The sequence below is a fragment of the Lygodium microphyllum genome, chromosome 7 (genome assembly GCF_053477565.2).
Source record: "Lygodium microphyllum isolate KBCC chromosome 7, Lygodium_microphyllum_v1.1.10, whole genome shotgun sequence".
Classification (NCBI taxonomy): Eukaryota; Viridiplantae; Streptophyta; class Polypodiopsida; order Schizaeales; family Lygodiaceae; genus Lygodium; species Lygodium microphyllum.
The window spans coordinates 75714304-75740651 of NC_141141.1; the positions used below are offsets into that span (position 1 = coordinate 75714304).

The 26348-nt window shown below is 41.8% G+C and overlaps 2 pseudogenes; both read right to left on the reverse strand.

Annotated features, from left to right (window-relative positions):
• Positions 1–6126: 6126 nt before the first annotated feature.
• On the reverse strand, positions 6127–7086 carry LOC148033600 (eukaryotic initiation factor 4A-13 pseudogene; annotated as a pseudogene).
• Positions 7087–7461: 375 nt separating this feature from the next.
• On the reverse strand, positions 7462–7995 carry LOC148033601 (pentatricopeptide repeat-containing protein At2g34400 pseudogene; annotated as a pseudogene).
• Between the last annotated feature and the right edge of the window lie 18353 nt (positions 7996–26348).

The window sequence follows — 26348 nt, forward strand, 5'->3', positions numbered from 1 at the left end:
GCTAATGCTTTCACTATCGGCGAATGCCCTCTTTCACTCTTTCCATTTCCCTCTGGATTATATGCTGTGGTTAGAGCCAATTTGATTCCTAGCTGAGAGAAAAACTCCCTAGCTTCATCTGCATCCAATTCACCACGATCCGCAGTGATCTTACCCACACAACCATACCTGCAGAAAATTTCCTCCAATAAGAACTTACACACTGCACTAGTGGTCTTCGTTCTCAAAGATCTGCCCTCAACATGATTAGTAAGATCCTCTCTAGCCAAAACAATGTATCTCATCTGCCATAGACCCATAGGCATGGTAACCAAATCAACTACCCACTTATAATGAATGCATAGTGGATAGGTCGGATGAAGCTCATCTCGATGACGCACTACTGAATACATCTGGCAGTCTCTGCAAGTCTCAACAAAGTGAAAAACATCTCTATACATGCCTTTCCACCAATATTTCTCCTTGATTTTCTCATAAGTAGCCCATACTCCTCTATGACCAGCCCAAGGACTCTCATGAAACTCCCTCATCACCTGTAACTGTGTCTCTCTATCGCAGACAACCCGCAAAGGTAATCCGCCTCTTTTCTTCGGATGCTTCCAAAGAAATCCGTCCTTGAGAAAATAACCATAGGCTTTCCTTCTAATCTTCTTGAACTCTTCATCTGTCCATTCATCTCTTTTGCTTAGTGTACTAAGGTACCTGCTAATCTGTAACCAATATCCAACATAGAGCTCTTCTGTGAAAGCCACAATATCATAGACATGACAAACATGATCAACCATAGTGGCTGAAATTTCTGCATCATCCTCTTCTGCAAGTAGAGTCTCCTCATCATCATATCTGGCTCTAGATAACATATTTTCCACTGGATTATCCTTCCCTGATATGTGTTTAAATTTCGGATTTAATGACTTGATGTATGCAATCCATCTCAACATGGCTTTATCCGGAGTAGAGCAACTCGTGATCATACCAATCAATGGCAAGCAATCTGTCTCTACCACAACTGAAGCTCCAATAAAGTACTCCTTGTCACATTTGAGAGCCGTGACAATCCCCAATAACTCCCTCTTGATTTGCGGATATCTCCTCTGTCTCTCGTTTAGGACTTTCACCCCAAACCGAATAGCATACCTATTTCCATCTGCATCATCTTGACCCACAGCCCAACCTATGCCAATTGGACTAGTGTCAACTGTCAATACAATAGGCCTATCACAATTATAATCCGCTTTTCTGAGAGTAGGAGCATTCTGCAATAACTTCTTCAATTTCCGCATGGCTCTAGTGTGACTCTCATCCCAATAAAATTTCTGCCTCTTTCGAAGCAGCTGATACAAACAATCTGGTATGTGTGCAAAATGAGGTATCCAAATCATATAAAACACACAAGCACCAATGAATCTCCGTACCTCTGAAGTAGTAGAGCAATACTCAGCAATCTTGCCTATAGCATTCACCTTATCAGGTGAAGGTTTCCTACCATAATATCCACACATATGCCCAACAATGACAACCTCATTCACTCCAAAAACAGATTTTTGCCCTGAAAGTGTCAAGTTCACTTCTTCTAACCTGGCCAAAATCTTCTCACATGCTCAAATATGATCAGCCACAAAGTATCTGCATCCCTTCTCATTTAGGCTCTCATTCTTCTCTTCTTTTGCACACCCCTTAATGGGCACATCATCCAAGAAAGGCATAGTGAGCTGAGGTATGTAATCACGAAGGGCCTTATGCATGGCATTCATCATATGCGCAACAGAATTAGTGGCACCTTGAGGCAAGGTACACATCCTCACAAGCCCAATAGGAGTTCTCATGGTGGTTATGTCCCTGCTTTCCAAAGCCAGCTGAAACTGATCATAACCTGAATACAAATCACCCAAAGAATAGATGGCACGTCCAGCAAATGCCTCTGCAAACTCATCCACAACTGGACCTATACCAACATTCCTGATAGTAACTCTGTTCACTGGCTGCATGTCCTGAATAAATCGGAGAGTACCATTCTTCTTTGGAACTGTAAACCACCTTTTTGAGTATGGTGCAGATGAAGGCTCAAGGATTCCCATCCTGATTTTCTCATTCAATAAATCAATCAGCTTTGGCAAATGTGCTTTAGGCACTGGAATAGGTCGGAGATTCCATGGGATATGGGGAATAGTAAAAATGACCATAGAAGCAACAATATCAGGATTCACACAACCAATCTCATGTGGGAAAAAAGCAAATCCCCTTCCATGACGCTCAATCATCTCCTGAAAGCATTGCTTCTCCATGGGTAACAAGAAATCACCATTTCCAATTTTCAATTGAGCAAGTGTCTCTGCTGAAAATTTATGACCAATATGCTCCGGATTCCTCAAAATTTGCTGTTTAGCAGCCCTCTCTATTTGCTGATCACTGTCAGATGGAAGCGGTACAGCAACCGGCTTCACCTTCTTATCCACAGTTTTGTATTTCGTGTCAACCCTGGCTTCATTATGCTCTTCTGCATTACATAAACCTTGCTGTAAATCAGCAATTCTGCACTCCAATGGCTGAATATTCTCAGCCCTCTGCTCTATGGACTGCATAGGAACAGCCCCAAACTCTGAATGCTGAAATATTTCAGCAGTAAACTCTGTTGGCTGAAAATTTTCAGCCCTCTGTCTCTCTGAAAGCTGATCATAACCAGCTGGAAACTCTGTTTGTTGAATTTCTTCAGCACTCAACACTCTTTGCTGAGTTACCTCAGTCTCTAACTCAATCTATGACATAAAATCTGCAATTTCATGAAACATGTCCAGGGACTACACTAATACATTACCATGACAATTCAGCATATCAGTTTTCAGCATATCTCCCATTTCTGTCATCGTATCTGCACAAATCACACTGTCATACATCCCATCTATGTGCTCATCATCCTCCAAAATTCCTGCATTTTTCAAATTTTTCTCCTTCCTGCATATATACTGCCTGGCAGCTCTAGGCAACCTAGAAGTCTTCTGATAACTCATTGAACTGTTTGCTGAAATCCCAACATAACCGGAGGAGAAAACACTGCTGCCAGGAGGCGAGAACTCCAATCTCCTCTCCTCTGTACCACCGTCGTCTCGCGAAACGGCGGTACCTAATGAAAACCCGAATCCCTCACAGTGGGTAAGGGTGCATCTCTGAGAGTATCCCTGTTTCTAACATGGTTCACACATACAGTCATAAATTGAACTACTCTCATACCATCTTTACTGCGAATCCGTGCATAAGCAGATCCATCATCCATGACCTTTGCTTCCATATGCATCTCTGTAATGAATGGCTGTCCAAGAATTATGGGATAAGAGCATGAATCCTGCACAAAGAAATGAAAATCCTCCTCTACATCACCAATAGAAACCCTGACACTAGGGCAAGCAGCATATAAATCACCTGCAGTATTATTGGCGGCTCTCATACGCCACCCATGCTCTACATCCATAGGCCATCTGTTACTCTCATAAACTCCACGAACTATGAGATTAATCTTTGAACCATGATCAACCAATGCAACATAAGGCACCTGTTTCTCTCCAATCTTTACCACCGTCTTTGTAGTTGCCCTAGCCCAATGGCTCCGCGAAAAGTGACTACGCGGTATCAAAACAGGCTCATCAATTTCAGCATAATGTATAGGCTGAACCCTCTTCTCTACCTGCGGAAAAACAGAAGCATTATCAACCATAACCTCATCCTCATCCTCATCCAACTCTCCAATCAAAACTCCCTGTGTATCAGTGGTAGCCAATGCATGTCTTTTCCTCTTCAGGACCTCCTGAAACTGATCCTGAAACTCTCTTTTTGAGATGCCCAAAATCTCAGAAATAGTGAAAGTCACCTCACTGCCAAGTATCTTATCATTAAAGATTTTCTTCATGTCTGTAGATGTCTCAATATCGGACATCAATCTGAATCCTGACTGCTTTCTCTCTCTAGGCTCTTGCCTCTTTTCTCTCTTTTGAGCATCCTCCATCTGTCGATCTGGCCCTGGTCTCGAAGACGGTCCTGCAGTAGGTGGAGTAACAAACTCACCCCCTCTAGTCTTCTTAGCTGCACTTGGATTTTCTTCATCCCTCTTACGCTTCTCCTCAACAAATACATCTGCACCATGAGATTTAGCCAAATAAGCATAAATAGAATACCTGTCAATAGGCGAGTCCCAACCTGTCTCTGATCTGATGCTAGAGCGTGCACTAGTCAAAACAGTTTGCTGAATTTTCCCCTTGTTTGCAGTCTCCATAGCATAAGTCCATAGCGCTGACTGAGTCTCTGATCCCTTCTCAATCTGTACTCCATATGCAGAAGCATCACCTCTAGCTGTCACATAAGAAGTACGTGCAGCCATATCCTCCACTAACTTTTTCATTCCACCTTTACCAAAGTTGGTAGCAAGTGGAGCTCCTGTCTCAGTCAACCAAATCTTACCATCTTGCCCCCAATATACCAAATTCTGCCTCCTTGCATCCTGGAAAGAGTCACAATCCCTGCAATGCTGATGCTCCATAGTATCACACCAAATACATCTCCGATCTCTCCTAGGTGCACTAGGAGCACTCCTAGGTGCAGTAGGAGCACTAGAAGAAGTAGTAGGCACAGTTGAAGCAAACTGCTCCTTCAACTTACCCACCAACTCCGCTTTGACCGACTCAAGTGTCAAATCTGTGATGCCTTTGATTATGTCATCAAGAGAGGTAGGCACCGATGGAGCGGATGGTTTTGGAGCAGAAGGTGTAGGCATCGGTCGTGGAACAGGAGGAATAGGTGGAGTAGAAACAGTAGGCACTGGCATAGGCCAAGAAACTGGCTGAGGAGGAGAAGAAATAACAGGATAGAAGTAGGCATAGGAGCAGATGATGGTGTAGGTGTCATGGAACCATTCTGTAGGCGAGTCTTCCATATCCTCCTCTTGGTCAAAGTCGAGACTGCATCCTGAGCATCCTGCCAATCAGTTTTAAGACCCATAGGCTTCGTGCGATCCTCAAGAAGTTCTCCCAATTCTTCCTGAAGAGCAGGATCTGCAGCTTGCAAGAAAAGCTCAACTTTTTCAACATCCAAAGCTCTTTGTTCAATGGCATCAAGCTGACTATACCTCTCTTCAAATTCTCGAATCAACTCCGAAGCAGCAAGACCTTTGTTTGGCATGTAGACCCACTCTCGGAATGACCGCCGAGTAGCCATACCAAAGTCCTCAAGGAAGTATTCTTCTTTTAGAGCCTTCTTAAAATCTTGCCAATGTGTGTTTTGAATAAAAAGATCAGTCACCTTTGTCCTCAAAGCAGGTGTGACAAGACGAAAGAAGTACTTACTCATAAGTCTAGCAGGAACTCCAAAAAACCCCATCTTGATCTCATATGTCTTCAAATATGCTGAAACATTACGCTCGTCAAATAGCTTCTTCTCACTCTCAACTGCTTCAATAGCCTTAGTCACGCTGTTTGCATTCTCCTGCTCCGAATAGAGTTGCCTTTGCTGAGACAACTGCTGTTGATGCAATTGTTGTTGCTGCTGCATATACATTTGTGTTTGCTGATTTTGGAGCTGCATATACATGGACATATTCTGCAAAATCTGTTTTAGATTCTCCGTTGAAGTACTTGACGCAGCAGTCATAGATGGAGCTGAAGTAGACGCAGCTGGAATTGTAGAAGAGGCTGAAAAAGAGGCTGAAGAATCTCCCATCCTGAAATTTCTGCGACGCTTTCACGTCGGGTTCACCAAAGATGTCGAAGGATTTTCGAAAGAAAAGTCGCGTCTACAGAAGACCTTGATAAATTTCAAGATAGAAGATCAATCTAGCGAGATTAGATTCAATTTGAAAGCTTAATTTCAGATAATATGAGACATACAATCAGCTACATCTGATTAGGAGCATCTTCAATAAACGTCTTGACAAAGACAAAGACTCATATCAACGAATTTTTCATGTAGTCTGAATCCCTATGAAGCTTCTCTTGGAACTCTTTAAATCATTGACTCAACAAATCCTGTGGAACAATAAGCAGCCTTGATAGCAGAAAGAGAAAGCACATCTTCAATTGTGAGACCAAACTTTATAGTCAAAGGCACTGAATTTGTCTTGAAACTCCACCTTGGACATCAAATTTAAAGCCTGCTTGGACTTCTCCCTGTGGTTGTCCTTGTTTCCCGAGTACTTTGTAAGAGATTGGCAGTTAGAAATCCTTTCACAAACACTTTGTTCAATGGAACCACAACAGCCCCCAGAGGATCATCTGCTGTAAAGGTGTCTCTGTCAAACAGTTTAACATAAATTTCACTGAATGGAAGCTATGATGAATCACCAACAAGCTCAAAACATTTTGCTCCACTCCTAAAAAACTGGAACTAGCCCTGCAGGTTCAGTGGCCTTGGTTGCTGAGAATACTCCAACTTGTAGCTTTTGTGGAAGCAACTGAAAGATGTCATAAATCTGATCCTTGAAACCTCGAGACAGCATCTCATCGGCTTCATCCAGAACAAACATTTTGATGTAATCTGGACGAAGAGAACCACGTCGAAGCATGTCATACACGTGGCCAGGAGTACCAACAACAACATGTACTCCAGTCTGAAGAATCCGAATGTCCTCTCTAACACTTGTACCACCAACACACGCATGAACTTTCACGTGCAAGTAGTTTCCCAGAGCTCGCTTAACTTTTTCAATCTACTGTGAAAGTTCTCGGGTAGGTGCCAGAACAAGCGCCTAACATTCAAACAAGCTATAGTCAAGCTGCTGTAGGATCCCAGAGCAAAATTGTGGCAGTCTTCCCAGTTCGAGATTGTGCCTGTTGAATAACGTCGAAGCCCTTGACAAAGGGCACTATTCCTCTCTGTTGTATAGCAGATGGCTTCTCGAAACCATATGCATAGATGCCTCTCAGAAGATTTTCATGTAGTCCCATTTCATCAAAACTCTCACAGACCTCATTCCAAGTTGAGCTTATTTCTTCCCTGTCTGCAGTCAGGCTGACCAATTAAATAAAAGTTCATGTGTTTAATATGCTGTATTTGCTCCATCTTGGCATCGTAAACGCAAGCATCGTATCCTTCCGAACTCGCCATGCTTCTTCAGTTCTGTCACAGCGCAGAAGGCAAGAAAGCTAGAGAGACAAGGCAGCAAGAGCTGATCCAAGGACCTGCTCGTTTCTGCCTCTGGAGCTCACCAGTCCTCTACTGGTAATTTTTTCCCCCCAGGAATGCAACAAGCACTCCTCTTTCTTTCCTCTAAGCTCCCTTCCTCCTCGTCACTGTTTCCCTTCCAATCCTCTCCCCGTGCCCCCAAATTGCAGAGCTTTTTCGATGATTCCCCTTCCTCTCCAGCTATTTTTCTCCTTGATTCCCCTGCGTTCTTTTCCTCTTTCCCCCAATTCAATCTCTCATCTTTTTTCGAATCTGCTTTTTCCCTCCCAAAATTAACCTTTTGCTTTTCTTCCTTTTTTAGACCCTCTGAATCCTCATCCAAAAATGTCGTATGCCAGATCCACTAGTCCCAGAAAAAATCCCCCAAGCTCCAAGTTCAGCGTATCCTGAAATGTATGCATTCCATGAGATTACATCATGAACTGGCAGCATGTCAAAGACACGGTGTGCTTCAGCAAGTAAGCCACTTCTGCCATACATGTCTACCAGTTTGTTTCCAACATAAAGCTCACTCTCCAATCCTTTTTGAGCTACTTCTGAATGTATCTTCTGACCTGTGTCCAGTGGTCCTACACTACCACATGCTTTCAAGCAAAGAACATAAGTTACAGCATCTGCAGACACACCCCCTTGTTGCATAAGCTTGAAACATGTGAGCACTTCCTCACCAAAACCATGTTCGGAGTAGCCTGTAATGAGGGCAGTCCAAAAGACTGCATCACGAATGGGTAAGTTGTTGAAAACATGATGCGCTTCCGCAAGGGAGCCAAATTTCCCATACATATCCACAAGAGAGTTGCCTACCAGGGCTACAAGCGCCACATTTACCATAGATACTAATAAGTGTGCTATTAACAAAAGCTTCTGAAGTGAAGCCCTTCATGTGAGCATCTATACTCATACGCTGAGAATAAATGTAATCACAACAACTAAATATGTACAAAGTACCAAATCACATGCACAACTTTTGAGTGGTTTACACACCTCGAATGCGCAGCAATACGACATCGTATGATAAAAAACATAGAATTAGGAATACACATTGAATGAATAAGCAAATTAAGTATGTTACAGTGAATGATCTATCTCATCTTCAATTAGATCAGCCCTTGCTAAACTATCTGCTTCTAGGTCTATGTTACAAGAGGTAACGAAACAAATAAGTCTATCCCACTATCAGATGTGTTGCTATATTGCTCAATAACTTCATCAATATCATTGACAATCACATTATTGTCTTCTTCTGTGTTTCCTTGAATATCCTCGCGAGGTTCATCTTGTACTATATCACGCATATCATCCATTATGGTGTGATCATGCACATCATCATTAATTGTTGGATTGTCATTTGCTATCTCCATGTCGGTAATATTACCATATATTGGTTTTGAACGATTAGATATAGGGATGACATACCACCATCGGTTATTATTTACCATTGGATGATACACAACCTGTATTTGAAAAACAAAAGCAAAAAATTTAAGTACTTATTATATTGTGTATATGTATCACATGTATACATATAAAAAAATTAGCCTTTGCATATATACCTGCTCGCATTGTTGAGGTAGTACTAATGTGTCATTCTTGTTTTGGTGAAATTTTGTAGAGTCAATGATTACAAAACCACTTGGATGACGTCTGATTGTGCAATGCTCACCATTTGTTACCACTTCTTTAAACCACTTCACATCCAGTACATATATAAAGAATCATCTGAAGTCAAGCTTCAGAATATCTTGGATCAAGCCACAATAACCTTCCATGGTACCATTGGCAGCCTCGAAGTGAGCAAGGACACCACAATCTTAGGTATTTCTCTTTTCATCTATACATTGAGTTCGAATATGTTTACCCTCACACCAAAGTGCATTGAATAATGTGCACTAGTAGTAAAAGATAAAAGATCGAACATGTCAATTATTTATATAAAATAAAACTTATAGAAACAAATTAATTGATAGTATGTCTCACCTTTGATAATCAACCTTGTGCGTTTTCCCACTCTTCTTGAGATATATTAATTTCCTCCTCTTTTTCCATTCTCTCCATTTCCTCATGTAACCAATCTATGTCAATATGATGTGGGAGCGCATTTAGATGATCTGAAAATGAGACATTACGTCCATATCTAGTGCAAAATTATTGTCTTTCGCTTTTTCTTCTTGCCCTTGCTTCATTATATAGTGTCACCCATTTGCTCATAACATCACTATTGAGCACACAAAAACTATTTAACTTACGAAGTTCTTCTTTTGTTAGCACTTTACTCATTCCTTTTCCTTGATGTACTATAGAGGTCATCCTCAAGTCTTCATCATCTTTCCATAGACGTGGTTGAGAGGGATCCACTTCAGCAAGATATTCAGAGATATAAACAAGGGATGATTGCACTAACCAACCCTCAGCCATGCTTCCCTCAGGCCTTGCTTTTTGCCTCACAAAATCTTTCAAGGTTTTCATGAAGCGCTCAAGACAAAACATCCACCTTACATGAACTGCCCCACAAAGTGCGATCTCATCAATCAAATGTACGAGTAAATGTAATTGAGTAGTCAAAATGGATCGAGGAAAAATTTCCTCCACCAAACAAACCACCTCAACAGATAATACTCGAGCATCTTGCAATGTGTTTGGATCAATTTCCTTCGAGCTCACGTATCTATCAAGATGTATTTGAGAATTGTTTATTTTTGTGTAGAAATTCAAAGATATATAATGAAAAAATACAATGTATACACACCTCACAAGCTCTCCCATCTTGTAAATGATATCACGTACATCTTTGGAGGCACAATGGGATATGCTAGTAGGAAGTACGAACTGAATGTAAACAATATTCATAGATCAAATGATTAGTTGAGAAAAAAGTCATCATACCCCAAAGTTTACAAATAGTTACTCTACTAATTACTATATTCAAGGTTAGAGATACTCTTACTTGAATCATTTTGTGCCAATCGTGGGACTTCAAACCAGATAGTGGCTCCACACCTCTTTTCTTTTTCTTTATGAAGGCTCCCTTGAGACATCTCATACATCCTGTGGGTGTTCGAAAGCTATATATTTGTTCCTTCACTATTTTTTCCTCGTTCTTTGACAACATCCAAGGTGCATGGGGTAGGTCAATCTTTCCTCTGGGTCCAATGCGTGGCCAAGCTCGTCTCATGCGACCAATGTTACGTAAATCTTCCCTTACATTAACTGAATCGTGAGCCCCTATCAACTGATCCCATAATGTAGATACAACATTTTTGCATATGTGCATGGGGTCCAATAGGTGATTGATCTTGAGTTCAGTCCAGTACGGAAGATGAAAGAATATAGAGAACCTAAAAAACTAACAATATATTATGTAAACAATTCATCATGCTAAATACTTTAAAGTCAATCGAGAGAAGTGCACTTCTTACCGACTCATGCCGAGTGGAGGGTGGCTATCGGCATTAATCCATCTCTCCTTCCAATCTCGAATGGTTAGAGATTGTGGAGTCATTCCATTAGTAGGAAGAACATATTTGGGATGGTCAATAGGAAGAAATCGATGATGATTCTCGTAGATAACCTTCTTTAAACGTGCCGGCCTAGAGGAAACTAGAGAGGGACCACAAATAGGACATGCATGATATCCTGACGTGGTTAAACCTAAAAAAACAAGTGAATTGATAAAATGCAATTGATTCCAGTCTTGAATTTCAAATATAGAGTTATATACATGTACCTGAACACTCTCTATATCCTAGAAAGTCGTGCATGGTCCACAACAACATGGCCTTCAATGTGAAATCTCTAGAGGATGCAGATGCACTTGTATCTTGCACCTCAATACCTTCCCATAACATTTCTAACTCTTTAATCAAAGGCTCTAAGTAAATGTCCATGTTTTTTACCTTGTGCTTTCCACGAATCAGAATGGACAACGTCACATGTCCCTTTTTAATTGCCATGGATGGAGGAATATTATAGTTCACCAATACCATTGGCCATACACTGTAGGATGTGCTTTTGATGCCAAATGGATTGATTCCATCCATACCTAAACCAAATCTCAAATTTCTTGGCTCTTCTTTGAAAACGGGCCACAAATTATCTATCTGTTGCCATGCGGGTGTGTCTGCAGGGATCCTCCATTTTCCATCCCTTGAACGATGACTAATATGCCATGACATGAGCTTTCCAACAGACTTACACTTGAACATAAGTTTTATACGTGGAACAATCGAAAAATGTCGCAAAACCTTACGAGGCACATCCATTGACTTCATCTCCACTTCGTATCTTGATTCGCCACAAACAGGACACTCTCGTGCGAACTCATGAATCCCACGAAATAAGACACAATCATTGACACATGCATGGATCTTGACATAATCGAGGCCTCCCAAAGATGTCAAGTAATGTCTTGCTTGCTCTCTCTTAGTTGGCAATTTGTTTCCTTTTGGAAGCATTTGTGATAATAACCTACATATATTTTTAAAAGTGAGTTAAAAAACCACCAATATATATTTCTGTTTGATTTCAAAATAGAATTAACAATTAATATTATGATTCATATATAAGCCAAATTGAATTGATACCTACTTCAATAACACATCCAAACTGACATTACTCCAATCGTAAATTGTTTGCAAGTTAAGTATGTCGAGGGATGCACGAAGAAAGGAGTACGTACAACCTTCATACAACGGAGTAGATGATGCTACATATAGTGGATCATCTGGCTTCGTAGAGTGACCTTCTCCCTGAACCGGTTGCGAAAATAGATGGTGTACCATGTTGTCCAAAATCTCATCCTCTACGACTGATGGGGCATTTCATGAGGGCTACTATCATGGTCGTCAGTCTCTACTCTTCTTGAAGACTCTGCCTCCTCGTGTCGACGTTTTGCAGCCTCTCGACGGCCGGGAGGGAGCATCTGAGGATGTGGCACCGCATCCTGCTCAACCACAAAAGTGAGTTTCATGTACGTTGATATATAATTCCTATAACATAGACATGCAATGTTAGTGGTAAAAAAAAACTATGAATACCAGTGATTTTTCTCGGTCCCGTTCTCCATACAAGCTGAGGTGTGACATTGCAATTCGACGTGCTCAAAAAATACACCCTCGACAATGATCACACATGCATTTAATTTTTCGTCGTAGCCATGCATCTCGATTATGAAGACGCAATGTTTCATCCTCACCTGAGGATGTGCTCATTGACTCACCAACTTGCACCGCACTAGGTGATGACGATGTCGACATGATTAAACCTAATTCATGACAACATCAAAATATTTGTCATTCATATGTTTACATAAGATCTTAATTTTAAATACACAAAAATCATCATAAATACATTAAAACTTATGATAAGAATTCACTATTAAAACTTATCTTTTTTTAAAAATATATGATAAATCCCAAATGCGCATCTATATCCGCGTTTAACTATGCATCTATATTCGTGTCTATACTCACGTCTACCTGAACAATAGACGCACATATACACGTGAAAATAGACACACACGTCAAAATTCAAACCATACTTAAATCATTTTTTTTCAAACTGCGCCTTTCCTTTCCTGCATTTTTGCGGTTCTGAAGCTTGAGTTAAGCCGACATGCAGTCTCTTCATGCCTCACCTCCTCATGACTCACCTCTTCTTTCATTTCAAACACACAAGAAGGGAAAAAGGAAAGCCAAGGAGAGGAAGAAAGAGAGAACAAGAAAGAGGAGAACAAGAAGAAGCAGCAAGCAAGCAAACAAGCATCAAGGGAGGGTAACTTACCAAGGAGAGGAAGAAGGAGAAGGATAACCGCCACCACCTGCCACACCAAACACCCAAGGTGAGTCTCTCTCTCTCTCTCTCTCTCTCTCTCTCTCTGTGTTTCTCTCTTTCTCTCTCTGCTTTGTCTGTGTATTTAGGATTTGTGATTCCATTATGTATTGCATTTTGTAAATCGTCAATGGCAGTCGTCGGCCTAAAATCAGCCAACCAAGCGTGTCTGCTAGCGCGTCTACATCTCACTGTAGATGTAAACATAGACGCGAAAAAATGTTTCCTCTCAGAGCGTCTGAGGCCGTGTCTTAGAGCGCGTGTGCTAGCGTGTATGCTCTGCAGTGTACACGCGATGATACACGCGTTGTACAGAAGGTTGACCTGCAGTCTACACGCGGGGATACATGCGCATTGATCTGGGAGGCGCGTCTGGCAGCGCGTTTGTGCTGCATGTTAGATGTGCAGATAGACGTGCTGGACAGAAATTGACCTGGGATGCGCATCTGGTAGCACGACTATGCTGCATGTTAGATACGCAGATAGACGCGTTGGACAGAAGGTTCACTCTGGAGCGCGTCTGCGAGCGCGTCTAACCTGCAATGTAGACGTGGGGATACATGCGCCAGGTCTCCCAGTCCTAATATTAAACAATATATTTTTGCAATGATGAATGTGACCAATCCCATGCTTGTGTTTATCAGTTTTCTTATTTAAGAGAAGCATTAGCACTTAAGTGTTATGCTCAATGTCTAAAGAAAATGTAGGTAATATATATTACCTACATTTTCTTTGAAAATGTATGTAATATATGTTTTTTTGTATACAAATAAATTTATCTTTTTCCTGTGTTTTATTTGCAGATGTCGTATCCTGGTTCATCTAGCAATGACCCAGATGTGGATTGCATGAATGATACATTGGCCTCCTTTGGTAGGGGGGTCAATGCATTTTTTGAAGGTTTTCCTAGTAGGGAAGACTTCATGGGAGAGATGACCAGACACCTTGGTCGCTCTCCCACAGCAGACGAGGTGTTCAGTGTCATGTTTGGGACGCCTCTGGCGTCTTTTCCTGGCACTACTTTCCAGAATCCACATGCAGGTACTCCACATACAGGTACTCCATATGTAGGTACTCCATATGCAAGTACTCCATTTGCAAGTACTCCACGTGCTCCACGTGCATCGGCTGAAGCACAAGCATCTGCAGAAGCACTTGCATTTGCAGAAGCTTATGTGTCCTGCGAGGCAGAGGGTAGTCGACAGAGAGGGAGAAGGGAGAGTCGAGGGGGAGAATGAGGGTTGTGTGGGGGTTGCCTAGGAGATGGCGAGCGATCACCCTCACCAATAGATCATGTAGAGGAGGTTGTACGCTAGTACTATAGAGTTACAGATGCTGGTGGCATCTTTCATGATGATGAGGGAAGGGATGTAATGGCGTACATGAGGAGCGTCGTGCATGCGACGTATAAAGATTGTTTCATTGCCTTCAAAAATCAGAAAAGCGGTGTCAAACTGCTGCGCATTCGAGATGTGGAATCCACCAAAAAGGTTATGCTGAACATGGATCATTTGTCAAGGCACTTGCTTTTTTATCATCACATGTAATTAGAGGGTGTCTGTCTAGATGTTGTCTGCCATTGGACATGGGTATTAACTATATTACAGTTAGCAAATAAGACTTTTACATATGGAATAAGTGGATCTTTTTGGTATTAAGTGAAGGGTACTAAAGGTTCATATTGTTTTGGAACTTGTTTGACATGCTGAGATCCGAAGGCTGGGGCTAATGGAAATTCATGATATTGTGCTAGGCAATGGATTGGTGAGCATGTATGCTAAGTGTGGTACATTTGCAAAAGCAGAAGAAGTGTTTGATAAGCTAGCAATACCAAATGTTGTCTCTTGGAATGCTCTAATCTCTGGGTATCCTTGGCAATGCTGAATCTGGGCTTTGTGAGGATGCTTTGAATCTTTTTCAACTGATGGAATTGGAGGATGTTCAGCCAAACTTAGTCTCATGGAATGCACTTCTCTGAGCATATGCTGAACATCAATTAGCAAATGACATAACTTTTGCAAGCATTTTTAGCAAGTGCTCTTAAGCTTGATCCAAATAACCTTGGCTATGTGTTGGACTCAAAACTACACTCACATGCTTGGCAGGTGAGATTCAAAGCTTTATGTGTGCTGGAAGCAATCCTGCGTACACAACTGCTACGAAAAGCTGCGTGCTATATGGCAAAAAGGGGGGAAAAAAAAGAACACTATTTTGGGGGACTCTCAGGGAAAAAAGAGGACGCCTGTGCTCGATGCAAGAGAAGGGAGGAGCTTTTACGAGAGTAGGGAATTAAGGGTGCAGGGGAAGAGAAAGATGGTTCATCAGAATTGGATTCCTGGGCCACACCAAGAGGGGCACTTCAACTTCCAAAGCTGAAGCCAGATTGTTGGGACTATGACAAGCATCGTTGGATGATTCGAGATGCAGGAGGATCACAGCTGATTCTCTGAATGCAGAGTGTACTGTTTGCCGTGGGCGCTCAAATCTTGTGATGTGTATGGATTGTGATTGTGTTATTTGTGATGGGTCACCTGATGGAGCATCTTTCGCAACATTTATCACAGAGGCGCAAGGAATTCTGTAATCCTAGGAAGGCAAGCTCTCTCTCTCTCTCTCTCTCTTGTACGCGCGACCCACACTCCTGCAAGACACGCACCATGTAGAATCTCGATTTAGCCTAGTAAGAGTCAAATCTATAGCTTCCGCAAGCTCCTTATCACTCGTGGATAGCGAAGGGTCGCGCATTCAGGCCTGAGTCACGATCGCTCTTCAAAAGGGTGAACGAACACATCTCTCATTAACACGCGTAGCCAGCTTCCCAAAAGGATAAACTGGCAGTGCATATGGAGGTCTCTCCTGATAACACAGATGCTATGACGAAAACCATCTCAGCCATGCTAGCTAAAGATTGTTAATATTCTGGAGGAGAGGTTCGAATGCTAAACGAAAAAAGAACAAGGCTGCAGTTCTGGGACAGATCAATTGGGAGGACGTTGTTGTGAAGAGAAATCGAGACAAATAAAAGCTTATGGAATTGCAGACGAAGAAGGAACAAAGTTGTTGCAGAGAAGACGACAACTAGTGCTAATAAGAAGAAGATCAACCGTCAGCTATCTGAATACACACAAGGCAATATACAACTTGTAGTAGGTCGAGCTACATCTGTTGCTGTGGGGTGGCAGAGATGAGGAGAGCAAAATTCAAGTAGTGGTGAGGTTAAGTATCACTGACAGAGGAACTGTTCTTGAGAACTATTTTTGTGCCTTGTTTGGACTTGAAATTGAGTTCATTCGAGGTGGACAAGAGTTTAATATACCTATTCTCCTATCATCAAAATGGTCACCTTGGTCTGTTGTTGATGAGGGCATTGTACCAGATAGTGGTGTTGCATTGTTATATGCCTCAAGGGAGCTGGATAAGCTCAAATTTGCCAATTTCAACCAAAAGATTGACATTCAGATCATTCAAAATGACAGCAAACTTCGCACAGGCTTGAAGGTTTGTGACATCAAAGCTCCAGGCTTCAGGAAGAATAGAAAATTTTATTAACAAGATGTTTCCATACTCACTAGGGAGAGGCAATTCCTTTGGGTGCAGACTGTTTTCAGAGATTACTGCAGTAAGCAACTTCTTACAAATGCATCTGAATGACATTAATCTATAATTCAGTAGCATTAGTGTGCTGAAAGAAGCAAAAACAGAGTTTTCAGATTTCTGTGGAAACCTTAACCCTTTCTTGGAGCAATGGAGGGGAAAAACTGTGAAACAAGTTGAAGAGCTTTTGGTGAATAGATACAGTTTCCACACAGGATGGACCACAGTTCCTGATATTAGTAAAGAGACTTTATTACAGTTCATGCCTCCTAATTATAAACTCACTGATGGCAGTTTCCCACACATTATCGACATCTGAATCCAAGAAGATCATGATAGTGTTGTATATTTGAATTCTAAATTTCTGCACATAGTGTTCGAGGTCAAGGATCTACAAAAGCAGCAGAATTAAATTGATAGGCCTAAAATTAGTGGATTGATCAGATTTGAAGTCATCTTGTATTTTGCAAACTTCATGGCAGTAATATAAATACTATTTTGACATCATTTTCACGTCTTGCTTATTCAAATGCTGGATCTTCTATCTTGAAATTATTCAAGGTCCTCTGTGGTCGCGACTTTGCTTTCGAAAACCCTTCGACATCTTTGGTGAACTCGACATGAAAGCGTCGCAGAATTTTCAGGATGGGAGATACTTCAGCCTCTATTTCAGCCTCTTCTACAATTCCAGCTGCCTCTACTTCAGCTCCATCAATGACTACTACGTCAAGTACTTCAACAGAGGATCTAAAGCAGATTTTGCAGAATATGTCCATGTATATGCAACTCCAAAATCAGCAGACACAATTGTATATGCAGCAGCAGCAACAATTGCATCAACAGCAGTTGTCTCAGCAAAGGCAACTCTATTCAGAGCAGGAGAATGCAAACAGCGCTACTAAAGAGATTGAAGCAGTTGAGAATGAGAAGAAGCTATTTTATGGCCGTAATGTTTCAGCATATTTGAAGACATATGAGATCAAGATGGGGTTTTTTGGAGTTCCAGCTGAACTTATGAGTAAGTACTTCCTTCGTCTTGTCACACCCGCTTTGAGGGCAAAAGTGACTGATCTTTTTATTCAAAATACACATTGGCAAGATTTTAAGAAGGCCTTGAAAGAATAATATTTCCTTGAGGATTTTGGTATGGCTACTCGGCGGTCATTCCGAGAGTGGGTCTACATGCCAAACAAAGGTCTAGCTGCTTCAGAGTTGATTTGAGAATTTGAAGAGAGGTATAGTCAGCTTGATGCCATTGAACAAAGAGCATTGGATGTTGAAAAAGTTGAGCTTTTCTTGCAAGCTGTAGATCCTGCTCTTCAAGAAGAATTGGGTGAGCTTCTTGAGGATCGCACAAAGCCTATGGGTCTTAAAACGGATTGGCAGGATGCTCAAGATGCAGTCTCGACTTTGACCAAGAGGAGGATATGGAAGACTCGCCTACAGAATGGTTCCATGACACCTACACCATCATCTGCTCCTATGTCTGATTCTATCCCTTTTATTTCTTCTCCTCCTCGGCCAGTTTCTTAGCCTATGCCAGTGCCTAGTGTTTCCACTCCACCTATTCCTCCTATTCCATGACTGATGCCTACACCTTCTGCTCCAAAACCATCCGCTCCATCGGTGCCTACCTCTCTTGATGACATAATCAAAGGCATAATAGATTTGACACTGGAGTTAGTCAAAGCGGAGTTGGTGGGAAAGTTGAAAGAGCAGTTTGCTTCGACTGCGCCTACTGCTTCTTTTAGTGCTCCTATTGCACCTAGGAGTGCTCCTAGTGCACCTACGAGAGATCGGAGATGTATTTGGTGCGATAGTACGGACCATCAGCATTGCAGGGATTGTGAATCTTTTCAGGATGCAAGGAGGAAGAATTTGGTATATTGGGGCAAGATGGTAAGATTTGGTTGACTAAGACAAGAGCTCCACTTGCTACCAACTTTGGTAAACGTGGAATGAAGAAGTTAGTGGATGACATGGCTACGCGTACTTCTTATGTGATAGCTAGAGGTGATGCTTCTGCATATGGAGTCCAGATTGAGAAGGGATCAGAGACTCAGTCAGCACTATGGACTTATGCTATGGAGACTGCAAACAAGGGAAAAATTCAGCAAACTGTTTTGACTAGTGCAGGCTCTAGCATCATATCAAAGACAGGTTGGGATTCGCCTGTTTACAGGTACTCTATTTATGCTTATTTGGCTAAGTCTCATGGAGCAGATGTACTTGTTGAGGAGAAGCGTAAGAGGGATGAAGAAAATCCAAGTGCAGCTAAGAAGACTAGAGGGGGTGAGTTTGTTACTCTACCTATTGCAGGACCGTCTTCAAGACTAGGGCCAGATCGACAGATGGAAGATGCTCAAAAGAGAGAAAAGAGGCAAGAGCCTAGAGAGAGAAAGCAGCTAGGGTTTAGATTGATGTCTGATATTGAGACATCTACGGACATGAAGAAAATCTTTAATGACAATATACTTGGCAGTGAGGTGACTTTCACTATTTCTGAGGTTTTGGGCATTTCGAAAAGAGAGTTTCAGGAGGTCCTGAAGAGGAAAAGACATGCATTGCCTACCACTGATACACAGGGAGTTTTGATTGGGGAGTTGGATGAGGATGAGGATGAGGTTATGGTTGAGAATGCTTCTGTTTTTCCGCAAGTAGAGAAGACGGTTCAGCCTATGCATTATGCTGAAATTGATGAGCCTGTCTTGATACCGCGTAGTCACTTTTCGCGGAGCCATTGGGCTAGGGCAACTACAGAGACGATGGTAAAGATTGGAGAGAAGCAGGTGCCTTATGTTGCATTGGTGGATCATGGTTCAGAGATTAATCTCATAGTTCATGGAGTTTATGAGAGTAACAGATGGCCTATGGATGTAGAGCATGGGTGGCGTATGAGAGCCGCCAATAACACTGCAGGTGATTTGTATGCTGCCTGTCCTAGTGTTAGGGTTTCTATTGGTGATGTAGAGGAGGATTTCCATTTCTTTGTGCAGGTTCATGCTCTTATCCTATAATTCTTGGATAGCCATTCATCACAGACATGTGCATGGAAACAAAGGTAATGGATGATGGATCTGCTTATGCACGGATTCGCAGTAAAGATGGTATGAGAGCAGTTCAGTTTATGACTGTGTGTGTGAACCATGTTAGAAACAGGGATACTCTCAGAGATGCACCTTTTCCCACTGTGAGGGATTTGGGTTTTCATTAGGTACTGCCGTTTCGCGAGACGACGGTGGTACAGAGCAGAGGGGATTGGAGTTCTCGCCTCCTGGCAGCAATGTTTTCTCCTCTAGTTTTGTTGGGATTTCAACAAACAGTTCGATGAGCTATTACAAGTTTTCAAGGTTGCCTAGAGCTGTCAGGCAGTACATATGCAGGAAGGAGAAAATTTTGAAAAATGCAGGAATTTTGGAGGATGATGAGCACATAGATGGAATGTATAACAGTATGATTTGTGCAGATACAATGGAAGAGATGAAAGATATGCTGAAAACTTATATGTAGAGTTGTCACAGTAATGTATTAGTGCAGTCCCTGGACATGTTTCATGAAATTGCAGATTTTGTGTCACAGATTGAGTCAGAGGTTGAGGTAACTCAGCAAAGAGTGTTGAGTGCTGAAGAAATTCAGCAAATAGAGTTTCCAGCTGGTTATGATCAGCTTTCAGAGACACGGAGGGCTAAAAACTTTCAGCCAATAGAGTTTACTGCTGAAATATTTCAGCATCCAGGGTTTAGGGCTGTTTCTATGCAGTCCATAGAGCAGAGGGCTGAGGATATTCAGCCCCATCGGAGTGCAGAATTGCTGATTTACAACAAGATTTGAGTAATGTAGAAGAGCATAATGAAGCCAAGGTTGACACGAAATACAAAACTGTGGATAAGAAGGTGAAGCCGGTAGCTGTACCGCTTCCACCTGACAGTGATCAGCAAATAGAGAGGGCTGCCAAACAGCCAATTTTGAGGAATCCGAAGCATATTGGCCATAAATTTTCAACAGAGACTCTTGCTGAATTGAAAATTGGAAATGGTGATTTTTTGTTACCCATAGAGAAGCAATGCTTTCAGGAGATGCTTGAGCGACATGGAAGGGGATTTGCTTTTTTCCCGCATGAGATTGGATGTGTGAATCCAGATATTGTTGCTCCTATGGTCATTTTTACTATTCCTCATATTCCATGGAATCTCTGACCTATTCCACTGCCTAAAGCACACCTGTCAAAGCTGATTGATTTATTGAGTGAGAAAATCAGGATGGGAATTCTTGAGCCTTCATCTACACCATACTCAAACAGGTGGTTTACAGTTCCAAAGAAGAATGGTACTCTTCGATTTATTCAGGATATGCAGCCAGTGAACAGAGTTACTATCGGGAATGTTGGTATAGGTCCAGTTGTGGATGAGTTTGCAGAAGCATTTGCTGGACGTGCCATCTATTCTTTAGGTGATTTGTATTCAGGATATGATCAGTTTCAGCTGGCTTTGAGAGTAGGGACATAACCACCATGAGAACTCCTATTGGGCTTGTCAGGATGTGTACCTTGCCTCAAGGTGCCACTAATTCTGTTGTGCATATGATGAATACCATGAATAAGGTCCTTCGTGATTATATACCTCAGCTTACCATGCCTTTCTTGGATGATGTGCCCATTAAGGGGTGTACAGAAGAAGAGAAAAATGAGAGTCTAAATGAGCAAGGATGCAGATCCTTTGTGGCTGATCATATTTCAGCATGTGAGAAGATTTTGGCCAGGTTAGAAGAAGTGAACTTGACACTTTCAGGGCAAAAATCAGTTTTTGGAGTGAATGAGGTTGTTATTATTGGACATATGTGTGTATATTATGGCAGGAAACCCTCACCTGATAAGGTGAATGCTATAGGCAAGATTGCGTAGTATTGTTCTACCACTTCAGAGGTACGAAGATTCATTAGAGCTTGTGTGTTTTATATGATTTGGATACCTCATTTTGCACACATAGCAGATTGTTTATATCAGCTGCTTCGAAAGGGGCAGAAATTCTATTGGGATGAGAGCCACACTAGAGCCATGCGGAAATTGAAGAAGTTATTGCAGAATGCTCCAACTCTCAGAAAAGCGGATTATAATTGTGATAGGCCTATTGTATTGACAGTTGACACTAGTCCAATTGGCATAGGTTGGGCTGTGGGTCAAGATGATGCAGATGGAAATAGGTATGCTATTCGGTTTGGGGTGAAAGTCCTAAACGAGAGACAGAGGAGATATCCGCAAATCAAGAGGGAGTTATTGGGGATTGTTACGGCTCTCAAATGTGACAAGGAGTACTTTATTGGAGCTTCAGTTGTGGTAGAGACAGATTGCTTGCCATTGATTGGTATGATCACGAGTTGCTCTACTTCGGATATCGCTATGTTGAGATGGATTGCATACATCAAGTCATTAAATCCGGAATTTAAACACATAGCAGGGAAGGATAATCCAGTGGCAGATATGCTGTCTAGAGCCAGATATGATGATGAGGAGACTCTACTTGCAGAAGAGGATGGTGCAGAAATTTCAGCCACTATGGTTGATCATGTTTGTCATGTCTATGATATTGTGGCTTTCATAGAAGAGCTCTATGTTGGAGATTGGTTGCAGATTGGCAGGTACCTTAGTACACTAAGAAAAAGAGATGAATGGACAGATGAAGAGTTCAAGAAGATCAGAAGGAAAGCCTATGGTTATTTTCTCAAGGACGCGGATTTCTTTGGAAGCATCCGAAGAAAAGAGGCGGATTACCTTTGCGGGTTGTCTGCGATAGAGAGACATAGTTACAGGTGATGAGGGAGTTTCATGAGAGTCCTTGGGCAGCTCATAGAGGAGTGTGGGCTACTTATGAGAAAATCAAGGAGAAATATTGGTGGAAAGGCATGTATAGAGATGTTTCTCACTTTGTTGAGACTTGCAGAGACTGCCAGATGTATTCGCTAGTGCGTCATCGAGATGAGCTTCATCCGACCTATCCACTATACATTCATTATAAGTGGGTAGTTGATTTGGTTACTATACCTATGGGTCTATGGCAGATGAGGTATATTGTTTTGGCTAGAGAGGATCTTACCAATCATGTTGAGGGCAGATCTTTGAGAACGAAGACCACTAGTGCAGTGTGTAAGTTTTTATTGGAGGAAATTTTCTGCAGGTATGGTTGTGTGGGTAAGATCACTGCAGATCGTGGTGAACTGGATGCAGATGAAGCTAGGGAGTTTTTCTCTCAGCTAGGAATCAAGTTGGCTCTAACTACTACATATAATCTAGAGGGAAATGGGAAGAGTGAAAGAGGGCATCCGCCGATAGTGAAAGCATTAGCCAAAGCATGCAGAGGACGGATTGGAGAATGGCCGAGACTTCTACCATTTGCTTTGTGGGCTGATCGTACGACTCATAGTGTTACCACTGGATATATGCCTGCAGAGTTGATGTATGGTCAGAAACCTGTTATGCTGACTGAGACTTGTGCTTTGACTTGGTCTGTTTTACCTTGGCAGGAGGATTTGACGAGAGAGGAGCTCTTAGCTCTTCGGATTCGACAATTGGAGAGGAGACCAGAGGATATTCAACTAGCTATTGACAGGTTGAAGGTTGCCAGACTAAGAAATAAGGATAGGTTTGACAGCAGGCATCGCTTGTGGCCTAGAGCAATAGAAGAGGGAGATTGGGTATTGGTCTTTGATAGCAGCCTTGAAAATCAGCATACTGCACTTCGGAAGATGGTGAAGAGATGGTTTGGGCCGTACATAGTCAGACATGTCTTTGATAATGCAACATATGAGCTGCGAGAATTGGATGGGACAGTGCTTAGAGTGCCTATTGCTAGAAAAAGAATCAAGATTTTCAAGAAAAGAGATGATGAAGATTATGCATTGGAAGAATTTGCAAGAGAACAACGAGAAGAAACTCTAGTGGAAGAGACAGATGATATGACAGATAATCTTGTTGATATACCGGAAATGCATAATGAAGAGATTGATCTGTTTGTGGAACTTGATGATAACGATCATGGGTAGTTGGTCCATTTGGAGGTTGCGCAGGATTAGAGCGGGTGGATGTCGAATTGCTGCGCATTCGAGATGTGGAATCCACCAAAAAGGTTATGCTGAACATGGATCATTTGTCAAGGCACTTGCTTTTTTATCATCACATGTAATTAGAGGGTGTCTGTCTAAATGTTGTCAGCAATTGGACATGGGTATTAACTATATTACAGTCAGCAAATAAGACTTTTACATATGGAATAAGTGGATCTTTTTGGTATTAAGTGAAGGGTACTAAAGGTTCATATTGTTTTGAAACTTGTTTGACATGCTGAGATCCGGAGGCTGGGGCTAATGGAAATTCATGATATTGTGCTAGGCAATGGATTGGTGAGCATGTATGCTAAGTGTGGTGCATTTGCAAAAGCAGAAGAAGTGTTTGATAAGCTAGCAATACCAAATGTTGTCTCTTGGAATGCTCTAATCTCTGGGTATCCTTGGCAATGCTGAATCTGGGCTTTGTGAGGATGCTCTGAATCTTTTTCAACTGATGGAATTGGAGGATGTTCAGCCAAACTTAGTCTCGTGGAATGCACTTCTCTGAGCATATGCTGAACATCAATTAGCAAATGACATAACTTTTGCAAGCATTTCTAGCAAGTGCTCTTAAGCTTGATCCAAATAACCTTGGCTATGTGTTGGACTCAAAACTACACTCACATGCTTGGCAGGTGAGATTCAAAGCTTTATGTGTGCTGGAAGCAATCCTGCGTACACAACTGCTACGAAAAGCTGCGTGCTGTATGGCAAAAAGGGGGGGAAAGAAAGAACACTATTTTGGGGGACTCTCAGGGAAAAAAGAGGACGCCTGTGCTCGATGCAAGAGAAGGGAGGAGCTTTTACGAGAGCAGGGAATTAAGGGTGCAGGGGAAGAGAAAGATGGTTCATCAGAATTGGATTCCTGGGCCACACCAAGAGGGCACTTCAACTTCCAAAGCTGAAGCCAAATTGTTGGGACTATGACAAGCATCGTTGGATGATTCGAGATGCAGGAGGATCGCAGCTGATTCTCTGAATGCAGAGTGTAATGTTTGCCGTGGGTGCTCAAATCTTGTGATGTGTATGGATTGTGATTGTGTTATTTGTGATGGGTCACCTGATGGAGCATCTTTCGCAACATTTATCACAGAGGCGCAAGGAATTCTGTAATCCTGGGAAGGCAAGCTCTCTCTCTCTCTCTCTCTCTCTCGTACGCGCGACCCACACTCCTGCAAGACATGCACCATGTAGAATCTCGATTTAGCCTAGTAAGCGTCAAATCTATAGCTTCCGCAAGCTCCTTATCACTCGTGGATAGCGAAGGGTCGCGCATTCAGGCCTGAGTCACGATCGCTCTTCAAAAGGGTGAACGAACGCATCTCTCATTGACACGCGTAGCCAGCTTCCCAGAAGGATAAACTGGCAGAGCATATGGAGGTCTCTCCTGATAACACAGATGCTATGACGAAAACCATCTCAGCCATGCTAGCTAAAGATTGTTGATATTCTGGAGGAGAGGTTCGAATGCTAAACAAAAAAAAAACAAGGCTGCAGTTCTGGGACAGATCAATTGGGAGGACGTTGTTGTGAAGAGAAATCGAGACAAATAAAAGCTTACGGAATTGCAGTCGAAGAAGGAACGAAGTTGTTGCAGAGAAGACGACAACTAGTGCTAATAAGAAGAAGATCAACCGTCAGCTATCTGAATACACACAAGGCAATATACAACTTGTAGTAGGTCGAGCTACATCTGTTGCTGTGGGGTGGCAGAGATGAGGAGAGCAAAATTCAGGTAGTGGTGAGGTTAAGTATCACTGTCAGAGGAACTGTTCTTGAGAACTATTTTTGTGACTTGTTTGGACTTGAAATTGAGTTCATTCGAGGTGGACAAGAGTTTAATATACCTATTCTCCTATCATCAAAATGGTCACCTTGGTCTGTTGTTGATGAGGGCATTGTACCAGATAGTGGTGTTGCTTTGTTATATGCCTCAAGGGAGCTGGATAAGCTCAAATCTGCCAATTTCAACCAATGATTGACTTTGTGCTCATGCATTAATGACAAAATAAAGCCTTTGTTCATGTGGAGAATACTAACCATGGCCTCTTAGTCTATGTGTCAAAACAGCCTCCTTTCGATTCATCTTTCTTTGATGCTTACCATCATCGATCTCTTTTAGGTCCATCAATTCCTAGCTTATCTTATTATCAGCAAATGGCCCATAGATATGATGCTCATCTTTCTCTTTATAAATCTAACTGACTAGTTTTTTTACCTCTTCTTTTTGAACCTCAAGGTGCTCCTCACATTCATATTGTTATTCAGTGTTTTTTTAATTGAGGATCAAGTATTTTCCCCTCCTCCATCTTGTCCTTCTCCATCTATAAAAATTCCTTCCATTTTTTTAGCCTATTTATTAACATCATTTTTAATAGATTTTTCTAAGTTCTCAACTAATGCCTGTTTAGCACATTCTTCCTTTGATGATTTTTCTTACCCATCCCTTCATCCATTTTCATTGGTTCCTCTTCCTTCTCCTACTACTTCTATCCCTCATCCACCTTAGTTGGTTAGTGCTTATGTCAATTTTGATTAGAAAACTCCTAGAAGATGAGGATGAAGTGCAAGAGATTCACTTACTGAACCTCAGATCAATTGGCCATTGATTCTAGGAAAATGGACGACTACTAGCCAAGCCTTCTAGAACTATCTTTATTTTGTTC